The sequence below is a fragment of the Haliotis rufescens genome, unplaced genomic scaffold (genome assembly GCF_023055435.1).
Source record: "Haliotis rufescens isolate VD_foot unplaced genomic scaffold, xgHalRufe1.0.p SCAF_11, whole genome shotgun sequence".
NCBI classification, from domain to species: Eukaryota; Metazoa; Mollusca; class Gastropoda; order Lepetellida; family Haliotidae; genus Haliotis; species Haliotis rufescens.
In genome coordinates, this window is record NW_025963791.1 from 34514152 (window position 1) to 34522415 (window position 8264).

Sequence of the window (8264 nt, forward strand, 5' to 3'; positions counted from 1 at the left end):
ACCTGCCAGAACAGTGGTCGACAGCCTGAAGCTCCTTGACGTCAGATGCACTGTCAAAGTGAGTGAGTGAGTGAGTGAGTGAGTGAGTGCGTGCGTGCGTGAGTGAGTGAGCGAATGAGCGAGTGAGTATAATAGATAGATATTATCCGTTTATTTTAAATCAGGACCTCTTAACTAAACAGTATATGCAATTGTACAGTTAACTGCCTTAACACGTTTTTAAGCGATAAAAATACATGTTTCATCAGGTCAGGGCCAAAAATATAAAATAATAATGTGATTTTGCATTTATACCATTGTCGTACCACTTATCCAATAAACAGACAATGATATGATTATTGGCTAGATATAAAGAGAACTGCCATTACGTCACTGGTATCACGGGCCCTATAAATTTTGAAGACAAAACCTAATATTTTCGCCCTACTGGAAATGTGTCAACATGACTGTAAACAAATCTCTGGATGTCTCTCCAGTGGTCCCCTCCCCCCCCCCCCCCCCCCCCGCAGCACCCATACACAAGATTTATGCAGTAATGAAGGCGTACATCCGGGCTGGTGGTTGTACATATCTGACTTCAACGGAATGAACGTGTTTGGGGATCTGACTACCGTCTTGGAAACATTGTCAGACATCTAAAAACAAATCTGACAAGAGCCGATCCATTTTGAAGTAGGCATAAGTCACTCACTGATGTCTTTGAGAACGGTTTGCTGTACTGGCGCGTATTGAGGGTAAAAGAGTGAGTGAGTGAGTGAGTGAGTGAGTTGGGTTTAACGCCGCTTTTAACAGTATTCCAGTTATATCGCGGCGTGTCAACTTAATGTGGGAGGAAAGCCCGAAGTGATGCAGGTCTCAGACGTTTACCACTTCGGTGAAACCCACGAGCACGGCATGGTGCTGACAAACCTAGAAACATAATCGGGGCGAACTGGGATTCGAACCCATAATTATAGATTTCTGGCTTGCCCAAGGGACGCAACTCTGCATAGCGAATCGCGGCGCCTTAGTCGACTGGGCCACCCGTGCCCCCAGGGCTAAAAGAACAAGGAACTCGTTGAGGATTATATCATTATGTTTAGTGTTAAGAAGGCATGTTTTAACAATGGTATAATCAAACAGAATCACGGCGGTATCTGAATAAATGATTTAGGGTCCGGCAAACCAGTTTTGGCTTCGGCAACGATACACGGAGTACAATAACACAATAAGGGGCGTTAGGATAGTCTTATGGTTAAAGCTTTGGCACGTCATGCCGAATACCCGGGTTCTATTCCCTACATGGGTACAATGTGTGAAGCCCATTTCTGGTGTCCCCGGCCGTGATTTTGCTGGAATATTGCTAAAGGCGGTGTAAAACCATACTCACTCACTCACTCACTCACACATACCTTGTGACCACCCGATCCCCATTGTTTGCCTGACGTTTGGGCTACTCCATCACCTTCCACAAAGCGCTCAGCGCTCCTACTAATTCTAGAGTATAGTGAGTGAGTGAGTCGGGTTCAACGCCGCTTTTAACAGTATTCCAGTATGTCAAGTTGGCCTAATAGAAGACGAGTTTCATTTCCTGCTAGTGTGCCCTGCATATACTCACCTACGCCATCTCTGTATTCCTTCAAAATATTATCTACACCCAAATGTCCATAAGTTTAATATTCTTTTATCTACAACCAACACAAAGCTGATTATTAATATCGCTAAATATCGGTATCACAGTAAAGAAGAGAGAACACGTATTTTATCATAAATATGCCATACATTTTGTACAAAGGGCCTGTGGCCTGTACTGTACTTAATAAAGAATTCAACAGTATTCCAGTTATATCACGGCGTGTCAGCTTAATGTGGGAGGAAAGCCCGAAGTGATGCAGGTCTCAGACGTTAAACACTTGGGTGAAACACACGAGCACGGGTATGGTGCTGACAAACCTAGAAACATAATCGGGGCGAACCGGGATTCGAACCCACAATCATATGTTTCTGGCAACTCTGCGCAGCTAATCGCGGCGCCTTAGACGACTTGGCCACCCGTGCCTCCTCTAAAGTACAGGAGTTACACTAAACACTAAGCGCTCTTCGTATAATTGGAGGGGCGGTCGGGTAGCCTAGTGCTTAAAGCGTTCGCTCGTCACGCCGAAGACCCGGGTTCGATTCCCGACATGGGTACAATGTGTGAAGCCCATTTCTGGTGTCCCCCGCCGTGATATTGCTGGAATATTGCTAAAAGCGGCGTAAAGCCATACTCACTCACTCACTCACTCGTATAATTGGATTCTTGGAATCAATTCCGGAGACCCCTTGTTGATGGGTGAACAGGACGGACAAGAGATTATTGTTCCAGATCATTCATGGTTTCTTAATATACTTTGAGAAACAATATTGTGAGCATTATGTGATCGATAGAACTGCTTGGAAATCTATGTTAAATTTTCAAGAATGAATGCATATAAATGTATGTTTTAAAAATGTTTTTCATGTTTCGTTTAGGACCAGAACATTTTCAGAGAAAATAGGTACCCCACATACACAACCGCTAAACTCATAAAGTACTATTGAAGGTACATGGGTCCCGTGCACGTCCACCCCACATTACTAATTGTTGGTACTTACGTCCCCGTACACGTCCACCCACATCAGTGATTGTTGGTACATACGTCCCCGTACACGTCCACCAACATCAGTAATTGTTGGAACATACGTCCCCGTACACGTCCACCCTACATCAGTGATTGTTGGTACATACGTCCCCGTACACGTCCACCCAAATCAGTAATTGTTGGTACATACGTCCCCGTAAACGTCCATACCACATCAGTAATTGTTTCTACATACGTGCCCGTACACGTCCATCCGTATAAGTTATTGTTTGTACATAGGTCCCCGTACACGTCCACCCAAATCAGTAGTTGTTGGTACATACGCCCCGTACACGTCCATCCACATCAGTGATTGTTGGTACATACGTCCCCGTACACGTCCATCAACATCAGTAATTGTTGGTACATACGTCCCCGTATATGCCCACCCACATCAGTAATGGTGGGACATACGTCCCCGTACACGCCCACCCAAATCAGTAATTGTTGGTACATACGTCCCCATACACGTCCATCCACATCAGTGATTGTTGGTACATACGTCCCCGTATATGCCCACCCACATCAGTAATTGTTGTAACATACGTCCCCGTACACGTCCACCTACATCAGTAATTGTTGGTACATACGTCCCCGTACACGTCCACCCCACATCAGTAATTGTTGGTACATACGTCCCTTTACACGTCCAACCACATCAGTAATTGTTGGTACATACGTCCCCGTACATGTCCACCCACATCAGTAGTTGTTGGTACATACGTCCCCGTACACGTCCACCCACATCAGTAATTGTTGGTACATACGTCTCTTTACACGTCCAACCACATCACTAATTGTTGGTACATACGTCCCCGTACATGTCCACCCACATCAGTAATTGTTGGTACATACGTCCCCGTACACCTCCATGCCACATCAGTAATTGTAGGTACATACGTCCCCGTACATGCCCGACCACATCAGTAATTGTGGGACATACGTCCCCGTACACGCCCACCCCACATCAGTAATTGTTAGTACATACGTCCCCGTACACGTCCATCCACATCACTAATTGTTGGTACATACGTCCCCAAACACGTCCATCCCACATCGGTAATTGTAGGTACATACGTCCCCATACACGTCCACCCACTTCAATAATTGTTGGTACATACGTCCCCGTACACGTCCTACCATGTCAGTAATTGTTGATACATACGTCCCCGTACACTTCAACCCCACATAAGAAAATGTTGGTACATACGTCCCCGTACACGTCCACCCACATCAATAATTGTTGGTACATACGTCACCGTACACCTCCATCAACATCACTTATTTTTGGTACATACGTCTCCGTACACGTCCACCCACATCAGTAATTGTTGGTACATACGTCCCCGTACACGTCCACCTACATCAGTAATTGTAGGTACATACGTCCCCGTAGACGTCCACCCACATCAGTAATTGTTGGTACATACGTCTCCGTACACGCCCACCCAACTTATTAATTGTTGGTACATACGTCCACATACACGTCCACCCACATCAGTAATTGTTGGTACATACGTCACCGTATACGTCCACCCACATCAGTAATTGTTGCTACATACGTCCCGGTAGACGTCCATCCACATCAGCAATTGTTGGTACATACGTCACCGTACACCTCCATCCACATCACTAATTGTTGGTACATACGTCCCCAAACACGTCCACCCACATCGGTAATTGTAGGTACATATCTCCCCGTACACGTCCACCCACATCAATAATTGTTGGTACATACGTCCCCGTACACGTCCTACCGCGTCAGTAATTGTTAGTACATAGGTCCCCGTACACGTCCACCTACATCAGTAATTGTTGGTACAAACGTCCCCGTAGACGTCCATCCCACATCACTAATTGTTGGTACATACGTCCCCATACAAGTCCAGCCACATCAGTAATTGATGGTACAAACGTCTCCGTACACGTCTACCCACATCAGTAATTGATGGTACATACGCCCCCGTACATGCCCGAGCACATCACTAATTGTGGGACATACGTCCCCGTACACGCCCACCCCACATCAGTAATTGTTGGTACATACGTCCCCGTACACGTCCACCCACATCAGTAATTGTTGGTACATACGTCCCCGTGCCCGTACACCCACATCAGTAATTGTTGGTACATACGTCCCCGTACACGTCCACCCACATCAGTAATTGTTGCTACATACGTCCCCGTACACGTCCATCCACATCAGTAATTGTTGGTACATACGTCACCGTACACCTCCATCCACATCACTAATTGTTGGTACATATGTCCCCGTACACGTCCACCCACATCAGTAACTGTTGCTACATACGTCCCCGTACACGTCCACCCACATCAGTGATTGTTGGTACATACGTCCCCGTACACGTCCACCCACATCAATAATTGTTGGTACATACGTGCCCGTAGACGTCCATCCACATCAGTAATTGTTGGTACATACGTCCCCGTACACCTCCATCCACATCACTAATTGTTGGTACATACGTTTCCGTACACGCCCACCCAACTTATTAATTGTTGGTACATGCGTCCCCATACATGTCCACCCACGTCAGTAATTGTTGCTAGACACGTCCCCGTACACGTCCACCCACATCAGTAATTGTTGGTACATACGTCACCGTACACGTCCATCCCACATCGGTAATTGTAGGTACATACGTCCCAATACACGTCCACCAACATCAATAATTGTTGGTACATACGTCCCCGTACACGTCCTACCACGTCAGTAATTGTTGGTACATACGTCCCCGTACACGTCCACCCCACATCAGTAATTGTTGGTACATACGTCCCCGTAGACGTCCATCCACATCAGTAATTGTTGGTACATACGTCCCCGTACACGTCCACCCACATCAGTAATTGTTGGTATATACGTCCCCGTACAAGTCCAGCCACATCAGTAATTGATGGTACAAACGTCTCCGTACACGTCTACCCACATCAGTAATTGATGGTACATACGCCCCCGTACATGCCCGACCACATCAGTAATTGTGGGACATACGTCCCCGTACACGCCCACCCCACATCAGTAATTGTTGGTACATACGTCCCCGTACACGTCCACCCACATCAGTAATTGTTGCTACATACGTCCCCGTAGACGTCCATCCACATCAGTAATTGTTGGTACATACGTCACCGTTCACCTCCATCCACATCACTAATTGTTGGTACATATGTCCAGGACACGTCCACCCACATCAGTAACTGTTGCTACATACGTCCCCGTACACGTCCACCCACATCAGTGATTGTTGGTACATACGTCCCCGTACACCTCCATCCACATCACTAATTGTTGGTACATACGTTTCCGTACACGCCCACCAAACTTATTAATTGTTGGTACATACGTCCCCGTACACGTCCTACCACGTCAGTAATTGTTGGTACATACGTCCCCGTACACGTCCACCCCACATCAGTAATTGTTGGTACATACGTCCCCGTAGACGTCCATCCACATCAGTAATTGTTGGTACATACGTCCCCGTACACGTCCACCCACATCAGTAATTGTTGGTACATACGTCCCCGTACACCTCCATCAACATCACTTATTTTTGGTACATACGTCTCCGTACACGTCCACCCACGTCAGTAATTGTTGGTACATACGTCCCCGTACACGTCCACCTACATCAGTAATTGTTGGTACATACGTCCCCGTAGACGTCCACCCACATCAGTAATTGTTGGTACATACGTCTCCGTACACGCCCACCCAACTTATTAATTGTTGATACATACGTCCACATACACGTCCACCCACATCAGTAATTGTTGGTACATACGTCACCGTACACGTCCATCCCACATCGGTAATGGTAGGTACATATATCCCCGAACACGTCCACCCACATCAATAATTGTGGGACATACGTCCCCGTACACGTCCTACCACATCACTAATTGTGGGACATACGTCCCCGTACACGTCCATCCCACATCGGTAATTGTAGGTACATACGTCCCCGTACACGTCCATCCACATCAGTAACTGTTGGTATATACGTCCCCGTACACGTGCCCCCACATCAGTAATTGTTGGTACATACGTGCCCGTAGACGTCCTTCCACATCAGTAATTGTTGGTACATACGTCCCCGTACACCTCCATCCACATCACTAATTGTTGGTACATACGTTTCCGTACACGCCCACCCAACTTATTAATTGTTGGTACATGCGTCCCCATACATGTCCCCCCACGTCAGTAATTGTTGCTAGACACGTCCCCGTACACGTCCACCCACATCAGTAATTGTTGGTACATACGTCACCGTACACGTCCATCCCACATCGGTAATTGTAGGTACATACGTCCCCATACACGTCCACCAACATCAATAATTGTTGGTACATACGTCCCCGTACACGTCCTACCATGTCAGTAATTGTTGGTACATACGTCCCCGTACACGTCCACCCCACATCAGTAATTGTTGGTACATACGTCCCCGTAGACGTCCATCCACATCAGTAATGGTTGGTACATATGTCCCCGTACACGTCCATCCACATCAGTAATTGTTGGTACATACGTCCCCGTACACCTCCATCAACATCACTTATTTTTGGTACATACGTCACCGTACACGTCCACCCACATCAGTAATTGTTGGTACATACGTCCCCGTACACGTCCACCTACATCAGTAATTGTAGGTACATACGTCCCCGTACACGTCCACCCACATCAGTAATTGTTGGTACATACGTTTCCGTACACGCCCACCCAACTTATTAATTGTTGATACATACGTCCACATACACGTCCACCCACATCAGTAATTGTTGGTACATACGTCACCGTACACGTCCATCCCACATCGGTAATGGTAGGTACATATATCCCCGTACACGTCCACCCACATCAATAATTGTGGGACATACGTCACCCGTACACGTCCTACCACATCTGTAATTGTGGGACATACGTCCCCGTACACGTCCATCCCACATCGGTAATTGTAGGTACATACGTCCCCGTACACGTCCATCCACATCAGTAATTGATGGTACATACGTCCCTGTACACGTCCATCCACATCAGTAATTGTTGGTACATACGTCCCCGTACACGTCCATCCCACATCGGTACTTGTAGGTATATACGTCCCCGTACACGTCCATCCAACATCAGTAATTGTAGGTACATACGTCCCCGTACATGCCCGACCACATCAGTAATTGTGGGACATACGTCCCCATACACGCCCACCCCACATCAGTAATTGTTGGTACATACGTCCCCGTACACGTCCACCCACATCAGTAACTGTTGCTACATACGTCCCCGTACACGTCCACCCACATCAGTGATTGTTGGTACTTACGTCCCCGTACACGTCCACCCACATCAGTAATTGTTGGTACATACGTGCCCGTAGACGTCCATCCACATCAGTAATTGTTGGTACATACGTCCCCGTACACCTCCATCCACATCACTAATTGTTGGTACATACGTCTCCGTACACGTCCTACCACGTCAGTAATTGTTGGTACATACGTCTCCGTACACGCCCACCCAACTTATTAATTGTTGGTACATGCGTCCCCATACACGTCCACCCACGTCAGTAATTGTTGCTAGACACGTCCCCG